The sequence below is a fragment of the Protopterus annectens genome, chromosome 10.part0 (assembly GCF_019279795.1).
Source record: "Protopterus annectens isolate FY-2018-M chromosome 10.part0, PAN1.0, whole genome shotgun sequence".
NCBI lineage: Eukaryota > Metazoa > Chordata > Ceratodontiformes > Protopteridae > Protopterus > Protopterus annectens.
In genome coordinates this window covers 547,706,712-547,724,078 of record NC_056744.1, presented here as the reverse complement: position 1 = coordinate 547,724,078, position 17,367 = coordinate 547,706,712, and positions in this window count along the sequence as shown.

Genomic DNA, 17,367 nt, shown 5'->3' with positions numbered 1-17,367 from the left:
TTCTGCCTCTACCAAGATCTCCTACTATACTCCACATAGGACTCTCAGAAGCTTTGGCCAAGACCTACTACTAATACATAAACCTAAAAACAAAATAGGCTGCAACCTTTATAGCTACAGTGCATCCATATCTTGAAATAAACTTCCACAGGAAATTAGGACCCTCAACAAAGCTAACAAATTCAAATCTGCTACAAAATAATACCTGAAATGTCACTGGACCTGCCGCTGTACTCATCCCCCCATAATCTGTCAACCTATCCTAGTATTGTCCATATGCTTGACAGTATTAACGTCAAATTCCGTATTACCAATATGCATATCTCTCACTCTTCTCTTAATCTACCCATATAACACTTATCAATATACTTCTGTTACCCTTCCTTCTGTATCTTCCTGACCTACAATAATCTCTAGCTAAGCATCTACTAAACAAATACCTAGGCCATGTGCAGTTTAAACATTGCAATTGTAATGTTATTGTCTGTATTGACTTTGTTTTTTTTCTTATCTACATTCAAAACCTCAGAATTGTACATATTATATTATAGTTTTCTATTTGCAAAAATGCATTTTGCTGTACATACCTGAATATGTCTTTTTTTCTGTACATATCATTAATACTGTATACTTTATTACTGTTATTACCTGTGTAAATTATTTGGAGTTTTTCACATCGGGCCTCCACTGAGAAAGTGCCATCAAGTTCAGGTGGACAAACCAGGTCAGCAAAGGTAAAATAAAATAAAATAAATAAATAATAGTCAATGTTTAACCACTGCTTAGTGGAAATTAGCATTATTGCTGTCCATAAGGTGTTCATGAATATGAGTTTAGAAACTTGTAATAGCTAATAACTTGTAATAGCAGAAAATACTGTTTAGCACAATTGTAAAAGTCAAGTTCGACTTTTTCTGCTCTGCACAAAAAAAGTCCATATCCTGTGTCTCTTACTTTTTGTGTTTGAAACATCATCAAGTTATGCATATAGATAAATATTACACATATGATATCAAAACATGATCTTAAGAGGTGATGAGAATAAAATATTAACCCATATCTGATAAATAACTTCTGACAAGCATAAAAAATTGATGATTTGTCTGGCCAAAAGCTGATAAAGGCAAAAAAAAAATCTGTAACAAATTAACAAAGCTGTATGGAAGGCACATCCCTCAACTTGTAATCATTAAATGACAGCACTGGCCTTTAAAAATCATAGCAGGGGGACCAAAAGAGGAACACTTTATATTTTTCGGTATAGAAAGCCTTTAGATTCCAGGCCCCTAATAGTTACTGGCATGATAACTTTTATAGATTCATTTCACTTTTTTATTAATGCATATGCCCTTGAACAAACTTGTATTTATGAGGAAAATCAGAAGAAAATTCAGTAAATTTAGGAGGAGCAAGGCAAAAGCTGAGGCTGAAAATCAGAGCACTATGCCTAAATCACCTCTGTTGAGAGGAATGGTGGAAAGTGAAAGTTATATTATATAAGTACATGGCAATAGTCAGAATGTTCAGTAACTGTACCGCCTCTTCATATCCATTCAATAAGACCTGTTAATGAGCTCAGTCCAGGGTACTGAATGCCCTGTCTCAAAGAATACATACTAAGAAGGTCTATATCAATGATTAAAATGATACATGTTTTAAATGAAGCTCTATTAAATGAATCATCTTTAGTAAGTATGTATAATACAAGGCAAAGTTTTACTGAAACTACTAGCACCCCTTGGCCAGATTCATTAACTAAAAAAGTTAATGACAGATTTCAGCAGTGATTCTGACCTTGCAACATTCATGCATGGATCTGTTTTGAAAGGTCGAACCTCATAACATCAAAATCCATTTTTGTGAGATGAAAATCATGAAAGCTTAAATACCCAAATGGCAAATTTTTCCCAGGGTAAGTAAACTGTTGCCCAGGATGCCCTATTCTTCACTGTAGTTTGGGCAAGTCACAAATCAGTGAACGGACTTTTAAAAAAGTTTTCCCTACCAACAGTAGGCCACCATCTGGAATTTGCCCTGTTCCCCATTGAAGTCTGATCTTGGACTTGGTATATTTAGTTGGGGCTGGCAGAGTGCAACCCCCACATTAGGGGTTTAGGGGTGAAGCCCTCCATGAGGTAGGTTTTAAGCTTTATGCTTTTTTTCTCACTCTCTAGGGTGTCCTACCATTGGGTTGCCCTCGGAAAAACTTTGATTAAAAGTCTGTTTGCTGATTTGTGAATGTGACAAAAAGGGGTTGACAAATGGGTATTCAATGATTAGTAAGTTCAATTAAGTGATATAGACCCATGTATTTTATGCAGGCGAATAGCCCCAGTTCATGAATAATGCAGTGCCTTTTGATGGTGTTACACTTCCCCTTTTGAAAGTTATACTTCTAAAACTTGTTGAAGGGTGCAGGTATTATTTTAGTTCCCCCTACCAAATGAAGAGTTTTGGTATAGCATGTTCTTCCTGTTTGTAAGACAAGAAAAAATGCTGTCAGTTTGTGCATCTTATATCAACTCTAACATTGCAGTCCAAAAGCTATGGTGACCTTCCGGCATACCTCTCAACCTCTCAGCACAAGAAATATTGATAAAACCAAAAATAATGGCAGAACAAAATCCCGAAAATAGGGACACATTTTAAATGTCTTTTATAAATGTTGAAATTTGCTAGAATAAAAGGTGTTGTGTTAGCATGCATTTTTTTCTTAAGGATGTGAAAACTGAAATTCAAATGCCTGTCATTATTTAATGACTTCAATCCTTAATAATTTGCCACAAAAATGCAAATTTTATGAGAGACTAAATATGTGAGGCAAAATTTGGACATTCTGCAGACATTTGGACAGTTGAGAGGTATGCATTCCAGGTAAGGACTGCCAACATCTGTGGCAAATTGTACTCTCTCTTTCAAATGATAGAACGGATTGCAGAGATAGTTGCAGATTAAGGGAGAAGGGGCATCAGAAGGTGGAGAAATTGCACATCTTCAGTGGGTTTGCTGCCCATACAGTAGAAGCTAATAAACATAAACCAGCAACTGCCCATAAGCCCACCCTGCAGAAAGAGTAGACTGTTTTCTCTAATAGAACACAATCTAAGATTAAGGATTTGGAGAACTTCATTAAATGTAATAACTAGGTGTGAACCTGTAAAATGCACTGAAAGTGAGCTGTCAAAATTATGGAGGATATCACAACTCCTAGATCTAACTTTTGGAGATAAAGAAAATTGTTCTTGTACCAAGTATCATTCTGTAAACTGGTACTTGCCCTCAACTTTAAAAAAAAAATCCCATCCTTGGGGAGACAAAAGAGCTGTTCAGTTCTCACCTTCTAAACTGTAGTAAACTTCTTGTCATGCTTCATTTTAAACCACGTTTGAGTGCCACAGCACTTCATTCCTGACCACAAATCAGTAATACACAGAAAACTGATTATGATGTGCAGATCAGTGTTCCCTGACATTCATCGCCTGGGTCAGCTGAACCCTTTACCCTACCCTAGCTACAGCTCTGCTGGAGTGATCCCACAGGCTCCAGTTGATGAACTGATCCAACAGCTTTGGCTTTATGCTACTATATTACAACAACACAAAAACCATATTATAAAAATCCAGATTGTTTGGGACAACACTGATGATAACAATCTCTGCAACGCATGTGATATGTGATTATAAAAATTAACTCTACCATAGAAGGATACTGTTCATCCCATTATATGAAAGCTGAAAGATGTGGGTTTGCCCATACAGGTGTAATATGCAGCTTACTTATGCTCTTCAAAGTCCCATTTCATGGAAACTTTTTTTGGTCTTCCTGATAGGTAGAAGGATAACGGCCACAGCTTCATAGTAGTGTCACACACCAGAGGTGTAAAAGGCATAGCACCTCTATGTCAATAACTCCTATTGTATCATCTGAATAGAAGATGAATAGAGCTGTGTCCTCTAAGATGAGTCAGGAACCCAAATTTCTGAGATGCAACTTGTTTACTGTGGGCTTTCCAGCTTCCAGTGGGGTTGGTCCTTACAGCTTGTAGACAAGTTTGATGATGATGATGATGCCATTAGAAAAGACTTTCTCTTATTTTTTTTTATATATACTAGACCCTCCACCTTTTCTCCCAGAATAAGTGTTGCGCATCTAGAACCGTCAGTGAAAAAGGAGAAGTGATCAAAACTGTGGTCATGGTATCTAAAGATGTGCCCTCTTGATGGTTTTTGGACTGAAACATTCAGCTTTTGTGCTGTTTGGAAGGGATTGCTGCATGCCCACACTGCTCATGCCAGTCTTATGATCACTAGCAGGACATTCTTCTAGACACACAGAAATGAATCCTGTACACGGTGAAAGATGTCCATTGGGTGATGAGTTTTACTATGAGTTAGCAAATAAACTTTTTAGAGGGAGGATGTACTGATTTTACTATTTTATATGATTGTTTTGATTTCATGTATCATTTGTCATACAGAATTCATGTGGCCATGTTTGGAGTAGGTAAAAAACTGACATTATGTACTTAAATGAGATGGCTATTTGAATGCCCCTTGTACAATTTTAAGTTGAGATTAAAGTGTCTGCATATGTTGGTCCTTTGCAGGGACAGACATGTTTCAAAGAATGCTGTACATTTACAATGCATCCCAAGAATGTACTACCTGACTTTACAGAGGTATGTCTATACAGGTTCTTTATCTGTTGTTTTCTTACACACATTATTCTTGTTTATGCTATGATACTTGTTATACGTTGAATATAAAGCTTATGCTATGGTCCTGTTATAGGTTGAATATAAAGTGTCATGTACACTGTGTAGCTCCAGCTGCCATGACATTAGGCATGCATGCTGACTTAACTAGGGTTCTTGAGGTTCTTGAGGAAGACAATAGCATACACCTTCTTCAGGTGGAGTCACAATACAAGACATTCATGTACAGCTCAAATTCAAATATGGTCAACATCATGGTGGTACTACACAATTCTAGGAGTCTTAACAGAAAGATGTCAGAATTTGAAGCCCTCCTGCAATTCATATGCACTCATATTTGTGTAGCTGCTGAGACATGATTTCAATGCACTGTCAGAACCCACTCTACAACTAGGTTTAACATCTAATCTGAAGTAGTTGACTTCATTCATTCTGCACATATGGGTATACGGATCCGATTCGGATCCGAGCCGGCAAAACTTTTCAAGCATCAGCTCCGAGCTCCAAGCTCCTCCCCTACCTATATTACCTCATTTCCTCCTATCTAGCCCCAGATCTCGTTTGGCGCTCTATGAGTCAGCATCGTGGTCTCTGAGCTCTTAGCTAGGTGGTAAGGTTTTTGGTACTTTTTGCTATTTGTTGAGTGTTAATTCCTTCCCTTTTTCCTCCCTTACATCGCGTTTGGCCGTCGTGTTATATAAAAAAAAAAAAAAAAGTTTTTAGTTTGTATTCTCTAGTGGTAGTTTTGTGTTCTGGTTCCTGCCTAGGCCCATCCCGGTTTAGTGTGTGTGTGTGCGTGTGGTCTGTTTAGGGCTTTTTTCTGTCATTGTTATGGCTGAACAGACTAAGGTTCTCTTCAAAAGTGCACAGAGTGTGGTCATAAGCTTTCTCCAGCCAATGGCTACACTCTGTGTGTTCTATGTTTAGGGGTCACCTATCTGTCAGTATCCTGTGACATTTGTTCGGGGTTTAACCCAAGGGCATTGAAGGATTGTTGGGCTAAGCTTGTGGCTAAAGGCTTGCTACCTGCTTCTGCCCTGGAGTCTGCCTCAGTTTCCTCTCCAGCCAGTGACTGGGTGCAGGCAGGGACTCAACCTCCTGCCAGGCCTGCTTCTTCAGAGTTGTCCCAGAGAGGTAGGAACAAAAAGGAGAAAGAGAGGGTCCATAAAGAGAGAGACAGGCCCAGGAAAAGGTCTCCGGACAGGAAGTCTTTTTCCAGTCCCTCTGCTAAGATATCTAGGTCTCGTTCTCCTTGGCTCCACTCTCCATGTTTCTCGCCAGAGCCAACGGAGCCATCGGAGCCAAGGCACTCCCCTCTGATCCAACCCAGACCCGAGTCATTTGCTTCCTCCAGATCAACTCGGAGTGTATCCAAACTTGATATCGACAGGCTGATGAGGAGGTTCACCCAGAACCAGATTCAGATGGGGGTCTTACCAGGACCCTCTCCCATTGCTGAGGGTTCTTCTTCTGGTACTAAGTTCCACCCTATTGCTCCTTCCCCGATCTGACCCGATGCATCGGGGTTTTTGGGTCTGAGACCTTTCAGACCCGTGGGGTCAGCGCCGATGGTTTTCATTTCCTCAATGCCGGCCATCACCTTGAGTTCCTCGGATCCGATCTCGGATCCAGGGGACTCTCAGAGCTGTGGTCGGGGAGTTGGACCCAAGAGTCGGGATCTCGTTCTTTCGGATCCCACCCTCGGCGCCCAGACTACCCCACAGTCGGCTCCATTTCCGGCTTCGGTGCCGGGGAGAGCCTCTTCCTTACATTCTATGGAGGCGTGCTCTCCATCAGCATTCGGGGCAGTGGAAAGGGTCCTCTCCCAGGGGTTGAGGCCAGAGCTCACATCCTCGGATCCGGCCCAGACACCGCTGATTTTGGATTCTGCTCCCATTGCCCTGTCTCAGGGACAGCCCGTGCCAAGGCAGCCCCAGGCCGTTCCCCTCAGGGAACCCCCGGAGGCTTACAAATCCTCTCCAGAGAGTCACACTGGAGAGGAACCTTGTAAGCGTAAGTGCAAGAGGAGGCACTTGGACTTTCCTGAGTCTATTACCACTGATACGGACTTGGATGAAGGAGAGGGTTCCCCCAGATCACCTCCTGAGGACGTCTCGTTTGGAGACATTATGAAGATCCTCCACCAAAGAGGAGGTTGGTCAGCTCCCAAACCCTCTGTGGATGAGTCCGTATTCCTGGATGCCTTTGGTGCGGGCCCATCTACTTCCTGGGTCCCCCCACCAGCTGACCCTTTGGTGGACCTCATCACCACTAGGGCATGGAAAGATCCTGACACCACAGAGTCTATCCCCAGAAGGCCAGACAAAATTCTTTCTCCACCATCGGACAGGCAGGCATGGTCCAAGGGAGCCCCTGTAGATGCTTTGGTGGTTGCAGCTGCCACAAAGAAGGAACTAACACAGGAGAGTTCCTTGATTCATCCACCGGACAAGGGGTCCAGGCCGATGGATCATTTTGGGAAGCGCATGTACTCGTCAGCGACATTTTCTATTCATGCACTGAATTACTTGGCACATGTCATTCAACTGTAGCGAGACCTTATATCGGAGCTAACTGAGATGCCCCCGGAATCTCTGTCACAGCAGGACAGGCAGTCCTTTACTGCCAAGATGACTATGCTGAAATCAGTGACTAATACCTCTATGCGTCTCCTCTCTCATGCCACGGAGGGTGCCACTAGAGCTGCAGGTACAGGCATTGCTTTGAGGCGACATGCCTGGATCAGGCTGTGCCAATTTGCGGACCCCTTTAAGGCGTCTTTCATCAATGCCCCATTCAATGGAGCATCCCTTTTTGGGAAGACCTTATATGACACACTATCCCAGAGTGAGAAGGATGGAAAGACCTTGTCGGCCGTTGGAATCCACTTCTCTAACACCCAGAGGTCCTATTCCAGGAATCAAAAGGGGCAAAAGAAGATTTGGTTCCGGAAATCACAGTCCTTTTGTGACACTCAGGAGTATTCGTCCCCCAGAGGCTGAGGGGGACAAGACTGATGCTGCCCCAGGGGTAGAGGGGGTCCCAGAAACTTCGGGTCTAAGGAACCTTTTTCCAACAGACCCGCTCAGCAACCATAAAGGGTTGCCCAGCTGCTCTACTCTGGAGGCAGTCGGGGGAAGATTTTCCTTGCATCCAGCGGCATGGGAGTCCATTACTGCAGACCGCTGGGTGTTAAACATCATATCCAGAGGATATTCTATCCCCTTCATTTCACATCCCATATCTCCAGCTCGCCTTCTAGATGTCCCACCCGCTCACAGAGAGACTGCAGCTTTAGAGGTTTCGAAGCTGTTACAAAAACGAGCCATCGAGCCGGTCCCCCCAGATCAATCCAGATCAGGCATCTATTCCAGGTTCTTTTTAGTGCCAAAGAAGACGGGGGACCTCAGGCCCATTCTGGACCTGTCTATCCTCAACCTGTCAGTAGAGAAACAAAAATTCTGGATGGTCACTCTACAGTCCATTCTACTGTTTCTGAGAGAATGCGACTGGATGTGCTCATTAGACCTCCAGGACGCTTACTATCACATCAAGGTTCACAGGAGCTCCAGAAGGTTTCTCCACTTCTGGCTAGGGGCCAGTCACTTTCAATTCAGAGCCCTACCCTTTGGTCTCACCACAGCCCCCAGGGTGTTCACCAAAGTTATGGTGGTCATAGCGGCTCACCTGAGACTTCAGGGCATTCAGGTATTCCCCTACCCAGACGACTGGCTCTTCGCTGCATCCAGCAAGCGTCTCCTGTATCATGCCCTACACTACTTCCTTGGTCTGGCTGACAAGTTAGGCATCTCGATCAACCTCAACAAGTCCCACCTGACTCCAATTCAGATCATAGACTTCATCAGGGCTCAGTTGGATTCGATTCAGTCAAAAATTTTTCTCACTCTGAAAACGATAGCAAATCTCAGACTTCATGTTTCCGTGATCTTAGATCACACAGTCATCACAGCAGCCGATGTTCTCAGGGCCCTGGGTTCCATGGCAGTAGCAATCTCTATACTCCTTCTTGCACGTCTTCACATGAGAGTCCTTCAGTGGAATCTGGCAGGGCAATGGTCCTGGCTAGACCTTCCGATGAGTTTCCACGTCCGTATCAATCGGGCATGCAGAACGGCACTCCTGTGGTGGCTTCACTTTGCGGACATATTTGCAGGGCACAACTTTCTAGCCCCTCAGGCTCAAGCCACGGTGACCACAGATGCTTCCCAGCTCAGGTGGGGGGCACTTCCTGGGAAGAATGGTCCAAGGCATGTGGTCCCCTCCAGAGACCAAGCTACACATCAACGTCCTGGAAATGAGGGCAGTTTTGTTAGCATTGAGAGCCTTCCACCCGGTCCTACCTCTGGGGATGATAGCCATTCAATCAGACAGCATGTCTGTAGTCTGGTATATAAACAAACAGAGAGGGACCCAATCCTACCCCCTTTGTCGTGAGGCCATGAGAGTTTGGGAGTGGACCATATCCACCAGCCGGTTTCTCGTAGCAACGCATATCCCTGGATGCTCCAACATTCTGGTGGACAGTCTCAGCAGGGCTATCCTTCTTCCCTATGAGTGGTCCCTGAAACAATCAGTGGTGGAGAAGATCTTCCATGTTTGGGGTCAACCTTGCTGCGATCTCTTCGCATCTCCTTCCAACGTGAAGTTCAGCAAATTCTTCGCTCTGATCCCCCCTCCGGGGTATGCCCCCAGGGATGCTTTAGTCCAGGCTTGGCCTCCTGGGCTACTGTATGCTTATCCCTCATTACCTCTGATTCCGAAGTTCCTTCAGAGAGCTTGCCGGCTGCAGTGCAAAGTCATTCTCATAGCTCCCTTCTGGCCGCGTCAAGTGTGGTTTCCCTTCCTATGGTCTCACCTGTTGGCCCCTCCATGGGCTCTAGATCCATGTCTGGATCTAATTTCTCACCCGCCAGGCTTGCCCCTGCCCAACCTGGACAGTCTCAAGCTGACGGCTTGGCTGTTCCAGTTCCCATGATCATCAGGACTCCCGGATTTTCATCTCCTGTTAGGAATATTCTGGTAACTTCTCTTAAGGCCTCCACTAGGAAACTGTACAATAGCAAGTGGAAACATTTTTGCGTTTGGGCCTCTCAGTGCAATCAGAAACCATTTACAGCCCCTGTTCTGGTCATACTGGATATTTTGGCAGATGTTTTTTGGTCAGGCTCTAGTGCTTCCACCATCAAGGTTCAACTGGCTGCCATCTCTAATTTTCATGTGGGTGAAAATAAGGTTGCTCTGGCTTCGGCCAAACTCTGTAAAGTCTTCCTGAAGGGCACTTTTTTATTGCAACCCTCCAGTTAAAGAAACAGTGCCCCCTTAGGATTTGACTTTAGTCCTTCAGGCCTTGACCTCTCCCCCTTTCGAGCCAGCCAGTTCAGTTCCGATGAAGTTCTTGTCATGGAAGACAGCATTCTAGGTCGTCATCACTTCGGCTAAGAGAGTTTCTGAGTTTTAGGCATTATCCCCCTTGCCCCCCATTTGGTTTTTCACAAGGATAGGGTTTTGTTGCGCACAATAGGTTCATAGGTTCATAGGTTCATACTAGGCTATCTGCCCTGGGGCAATTATAAGCCTAGCCCGATTCTGTATGGCTTACGCCACCCCTTGATTTGAGTATACTGTGCCCTTTTTAAGGTTTAGTTTACTGTGCCTCTGTCTAATAGTGACACGGGAGTAATCCCTGGGACAAACCTACGATCCCCCATCCACTTATCGAGATTCTTCTTGAAGAGATTTAGTGAGTTGCTCTGCCTCACATGAACTGGAATTCTATTCCAGAGCAAAGGGAGCCTCTGGGTTATGAACCTGTCCCTCCAGCAAGTTCTATTTATTTCTGTGCTGAGGTTCAAGTCCCTCGAGCGTGTGGCTCTAAGGGATTTAGATTTACTAAGGTGGAGTATGTCCATTAATTCTGGATTTGATATAGCTTTGTATGTCAGGCATAGATTGCCTCTAAGTAGGCGGTATGCAACTGAGTAGAGCTGGAGTTTTTTTAACCGAGCAGTATATGGCATCTGTTTGAGACCCTTGATCCTCTTGGTGAGATACTTTTGGGGTCTTTCTAATTGCTGCAGGTGTCGGGTAAGGTACATCCCAAAAGGGGCATTGTATTCTATGATGGGCCTGATGAGGGATGAATAAAGGGGCACGATTACCTCTCTTGATCTAGACGTGAAACCCTTTGTGATGAGGTGGGCTATGTAGAAGGTCTTTCTAACCACTTTGGCAATTTGGTTTTCAAAGGAGAGATTGCTATCAACTTGGGTCCCCAGGTCCCTAATAACTTTCTCTGTACTTAATGGGTTTCGCCTATGTGGTAATTTGTGGGCACATTGTTTTTGCCAAAGGGTATGACTATACATTTTTTGGCATTTAGCTTTAAACCATGGCGCTGGCACCAGTTATCTGTCTCTGTGAGACCTTTTTGAAGGATGTTTGTGTCAGCTGGAGAGTTGATTATGGCGCCCAGTTTGCAGTCAACTTGGTGAGCCATAGTCCTCCCACGCTTGCCTGTACCTCGAAAAGTATATACCGAACAAGAGTGGTCCCAGGACAGAACCCTGTGGGACGCCACTTGTAACCGGTTTCGAGTCTGACATGGCTCCAGCAACTCTTACTCTGTGGGTTCTGTCTTTGAGCCAGTTTGCGACCCATCTTGTGACATAGGGGTTTATATTTAAGCTGGATAGCTTATCTATGATGCCCGAGTGGGGTATTGTGTCAAATGCCTTTGCAAGGTCCAGATAGGCTGTGTGGACTACCTTCCCTTCATCTATGGCTTTGGTGACTGTTTCAAAGAAGTCAACCAGGTTCAAAAGGCAGGATCTGCCCTTGACAAAGCCGAACTGGGTAGGATCTAGTGTCTGTAGGTCCCCAATGTCTTTGTTTATGAGCTCCATGATGATCCTCTCCATAGCCTTGCAGACTAAGCTAGTCAGGCTTATGGGGCGATAGTTTCCAGGGTCCGTAGAGGCTCCACCTTTGTGGAGTGGGACCACTGTTGCTGTGCCATTCTGTGGGCACATATCCTGTAGTGAGGCTGAGATTGTATAGCTGTTTTATTTGAGGGATTAGTTCCTCTTGTAGTTCATGTAGGACGCAACCTGGGATGCCATCTGGTCCCATGGAAGCAGTGTTTTTTGCTTTGGAGAGGGCAGCCTTCACCTGAGCATCTGAGATGTTTGGGAGGCAGCCCTCTGCCGGGATAGGTACTTGCTCTTTGGGAGTTTGCACTGAACCTGTCTGCCAGGATATTGGCGATGTCTGTGGGTTCAGTGTATTTTTTGTCGTTTAGAATCAACTCAGAACAAGTCTGGGAGTTGCATCCTAGGTTTCTAACATAACTGAAAAAAGTCTTATGATTGTCTTTGGTGTCCTGTGCAATTTTTCTCTCGAAGCTGGCTTTGGAGGATTTTATGAGGGATCGTAATTTTTTGCTAGTACTGATCAGAGATGCCTTCCCTACTAGGGATTTTGCTCTGTCATGTAGTAGCTTCCTCCTTCTGTTGTACAGTTTATTTATGGCAGGGGTCCACCAGACTGGACGCCTGCCTTTGGATGATTGGGTCTTGGTTTTGTTTGGGATAGCATGATCCATGCATTCCTGGAGATGTTCGTAGAATGCATTTATATAGGATTCTGCAGTTTGGGCTGTAGTTTCCACTGGCCCTGGGGCCTTGAAGGATTCCACTTCTGTTTTGAGAAGTGAGAAGTTCACTTTTGAGAAGTTTTTCACAGTGGTTTTCTGGGCTGGGGGTGGGGTCGGGATGTGAACATCCAGTGAAATTAATTTATGGTCTGATCTTACCAATGAGGGATATACTTCTGGTGTGGAGCATAGAGTCCCCATGTTGGTAATGATCAGGTCTAGTATGTTGTCCCCTCTTGTGGGAGTGGTGACTAGTTGTTCCATAGCATTTGAGTTTATAATTTCCAGGAATCTTTGGGCTAAGGTGCTGGGGCTTGAGTAGTGCTTCCAGTCAATGTTTGGGTAGTTGAAGTCGCCCAATATAATGGTGTTCGGAGAGATCTTCATGTTCTCCAATGTTTTCAGGAAAGCGAATGGGATTCATGACTTTGAGAGGGTGGTCTGTAGGATGCTATAAACTGAAAAGCAGTCTTGCCCACTGTTAGTTGTACATGGATGGTCTCCGATACTTGCAATGCCACTAACCTGGAGGTGTGGATATCCTTGATAAATATGGAAACTCCCCTCCTTTTGTGGTTCGGTCCGGGTTTTAAAGTATGATATGAGGCATAGACTGGTAGTGCTGGAGTGCTCTCTGGAGCCTTGAACCAGGTTTCTGTCACTGCACAGATATCGATGTTCTCCATACTGAGGAGAGCTTCAAGTGCGTGCATCTTGAGGTTAAGACTTCTGGCGTTTAGCAGCATTACCCTTAGTTTTTTGTTACTTGTGCTGTCTTTGGGGGTGGTTTTGACTTTTGAGCCTTGCCTAAAAAAGGCACTATGGAGGTGGCAAGAGCCTTTGCCAATATCCGAAAGCCCAGTGGTGACAGGTGCAAGCCGCCCCTAGCGGCTAAAACGGTGGCTTGTCGAGCATGTCATCCCAGGCTGACAGACACTGGATCCCCTTTGAATGACACCAAAATTTTAGCCAATTGTTAAAATCGATCATTTTGTCTTTGTACTGTGGCATCATTCTAGGTGAGGGTAAGATGCTGCTCAAGGTCAGGGTCATAAACCCTTCTTTTCTTCCCAAAGTGTCTTCAGCAGCCAATATTAATCAATCCATAAATTTGCCAGTCTTCTTCCAAATTTCCAGAATAGAGGTGAACGTAAGCTTCATTTGTTGGATGTCCATAGACGGCTTCGTTTTTACCTCCATAGGACTAAACCCTTCCGGAAGTTGGATCAATTGTTTGTCTCTTTTTCTAAACCATTTTTGGGCAAAGCAGTTTTGAAAGTGTCCTTAGCAAGGTGGATCACCCTGTGTATTGCGCAGGTCTATAAGGACAAAGGGTTATCTCCTCCTGGTGTATTGAAGGCTCATTCCACTAGAGCTATGGCCACTTCTGCAGCTTTCTGGTTAAGAGTTTCATTAGATGATATTTGTGCAGCAGCGACTTGGGCAAATTCACACACATTCATCTCCCATTACAAATTGGATCTTATTTCTAGAGGGAGAGCATCCTTTGGCTCTGCGGTGCTCAGAAATATCCTTCCATAAGGGCCTCCCAGGAATTCTAGTAGCTGGGGACTCTGTCCCATATACAGAATGAATGAAGTCAACTACTTCAGATAAAGAAGTTATGTTCTTACCATAATGTTCCATCTGAGTAGTAGACTTCATTCTTCTGCACTTTCTCTCCCTCCGTCCCCTTCACTCTTCAGGTTATCCTGTTTAGGGTTTTTGGTTACGCCGCTTTTTAGTGACAGCAAACTCGATCTGGGGCTAGATAGGAGGAAGTGAGGTAATATAGGTAGGGGAGGAGCTTGGAGCTTGGAGCTGATGCTTGAAAAGTTTTTGCCGGCTCGGATCTGAATCGGATCCGTATACCCATATGTGCAGAAGAATGAAGTCTACTACTCAGATGGAACGTTATGGTAAGAACACAACTTCTTTTTATGCTTTCATGTCCTTGTGCAACTACAGGGGAATGTCTGTATTTGTCAGAAACACCATTAACTCACTTCAAATTACCTGCAACCTTAACTTAGAGTTTCTGGAGATTAAAATTACTGTAAACAAATCCAAGTATTACTTCATTTATATAGATCCTTATCACTATCACTATCACCCAGAGTTCTTAAAATTAGCTTAGCACCAATGAAGGGTTAAATATCAAACTAAATACCTTCTTGCTAGGGGACTTCAGTTACCCAAGCATTAACTGGAATACTTACACTTCAGCAAATGGATATGCTCAGTGTTTCCTATGCTTTGTTAATACTAATCTTCTGAAACAAATCGTAAAATTTCCCGGTAGAGGTTCTAATATGCTTGAACTTGTCCTTATCAACTTAAACCTTGTTTTTTTCCCCATCTTGAATCTCCTCATCTCTGGTTAAATCTGACCACAAGTCACTCATCTTCTCTGTCAGGCCTAGTTGTCCCACTCCAACATCAAACAAGACTGTCTTGAGCAACTTCATCAGGGGATAGCTATTTTAGCTTATAGCAGACCTATGTAAAATTCTGAACTGTCCCCTGAAAATGAATCCATCTTAGAGAGCTGATGTATTCAACTCAAAGTTTTACCAACACCTAAACAGTTGTATAGAAAGGATACTATCGATATACTCTAAATATAATTATAAATTCAAGAATAACCCTTTCTGGTAGGATTCATAACCTGTATAACAAAATAAGGAAAATTGTGAAACAGGCCAGCAAGAACTTAAGAGCACTGTTAGAAAATGTACAGCCGAATGCAAGTTTAGGTGTCTGAAAATACCAAAGAAAATTACAAAATTTCCTTCAGTTATGTCAGGAAATTATGGAATAAAGTCCAGCAATGCAATGAGATTATCATTAGCAATATCACATAGTCCAAAATCAAATTATGGCCACTATATTAGCAGACAAATTTAGTGCTGACCTTACCCTACCCCACATTGTTACCTCTAGTACTCCTGAAAATGTAATTTCACCTGAAGTCTCCTTGGGACGAGTCTTAGAATCCCAGTGATGGGCTAGAAATAATGTTTCTATGGGACAAGATAACATACCAGGCTGCATTCGACTTAGTATCAACTATGCCCTATCCAAGCCAATATTTCAACCTTTCAGTCTCAGCCTACCCACAAAGCTCATAGATTAATAGGTACGTATCAGCAATTGGTTTGAAGACTATTACAATCTTTGCTAAAGTCCACTATTGTAAAGTATCTAACAGCTTTAATAAGGACAATACAAGATAGCCAGGAGAGAATTTGAGGCTGCCCATTCAATGGTCTAGTTTTATTTTGACAGTGGCAACAATGCTACTCTGCTTGACATATAGTGGAATGTGCTCCAGTTACAGAATGCATTGGAATATTAATTGGTCATGCCAGTGTGTCCTATTTACCTGTTGATTAGGGTCTAGTTCCTTTAATTGAGTATTTGAAGGAATAGGAGGTTAAAGAGGGCTGGATAGTTCATGGCTCGAAAGGCCCGGAACAGATCTTCATGGAGGAGTCTATAAGAGACTGAATACAAAGAGAATACTACCAGTTTGTTCTGCTAACTAACCAATTTTGAGACCACTGATCTTTTTACTTATGCATCTCTGATGTCTCAGAAGTTGAGCGACAACTATCTGTATCCCCTTTTTCCAGTTTATTGCATATGGGGTTAGGGTGTCACTTCAGCAGTGACCATCTACAGTCAATATTTACACTAATGGGCATCTACCCCTGTTGTGGCTGTTCTTGCACACCACATACACACTCACACCTATGGCCAATTTAGACTGACCAGTCTATATACTAGACATGTTTAGACAGATATATTCTCTAGGACGTACTACATTAAATAATGGGTTTGCTGAAACACAAGTAAAGGGTTATTAATACTTCTTTGGATCTAGAGGAAATGCTTGGGAAATTGGATGACACTGGTAGAAGCCTTTCCTTACTGCTACAGAAACAAGATGGTTAAACAATAATAAATTATGAAGAAGAGTGCCTAGATCCCTTGCAACAGTGTCACACTTGAGAGATGTGTCACCTATATGGTAAGTGAAAATTTTGTTTATCAAAAATGAACTATGGTACATTTTTTTTACATTTAATTTAAGACATTTGTCCTTGCACCAAATGTTAACATGATTTAACCCATGTTAAAGTAATCATGAGTCAATAGAACATTGAATAACCTGCACGTGATGCATGAAAACAGCTACTGTGACTTCTCTACACAAGAGTGGTCCATATATGGACCAAGGTAATTATAGGCCCATCAATCCTATCAGCCGCATATGTAATGTCATGGTATGTATCACAACAGGACTTATTCCTACAGGCATAGACAACTTAACCAATCTAAACCACAGTCGGTATATATTTTCTGACATGCAGGTCCTGTCTCTTGAACCAAATAAGCTTCTTAGAAAAGGTACAGAGACTGTGAAAAGTGGTCACACAGTACTCACTGCTTATCTTAACCAGGCCAAGACTTTAAATATTATTTAAATAAAAGGAAATATCATGTAAATCACTATTTTATCCAATGGAATGCAAGTTGGCTATCCAATAGATCCCGTGTTGCAAAATTTATTTGGCGCCCTCTCTGAACCTAGAAATACAATTAGTGTGGTACCACAGGGATCAGTGCTTGCCCCTCATCTGTTTGGCATTCATTTTGCAGTCATTGAATCCAATATCCCCATAAGTGTGGTTGACCAAGTGTGGTGGTGACTGCTAGCTGGAAACTGTATACAATCATCCACTGAAACTGAACAGTTCCAGCAATGGGTGGAATATGCACATACCTTGTATACTAAAAAGAGTCTCAAGCTAAAAGCAAAAATGTAATAAATGGTACTCCCACTCAAGCAGGTAGTGTCATAAGAGACTTAGGTACTGATGTAGACAATTCTCTCTCCTATGTGATCATTATTTTTCCACTATAGTCAAGAAATCATTCTGTGTCTCCCCATTTATTTCCAAGGAAATAGCTACAA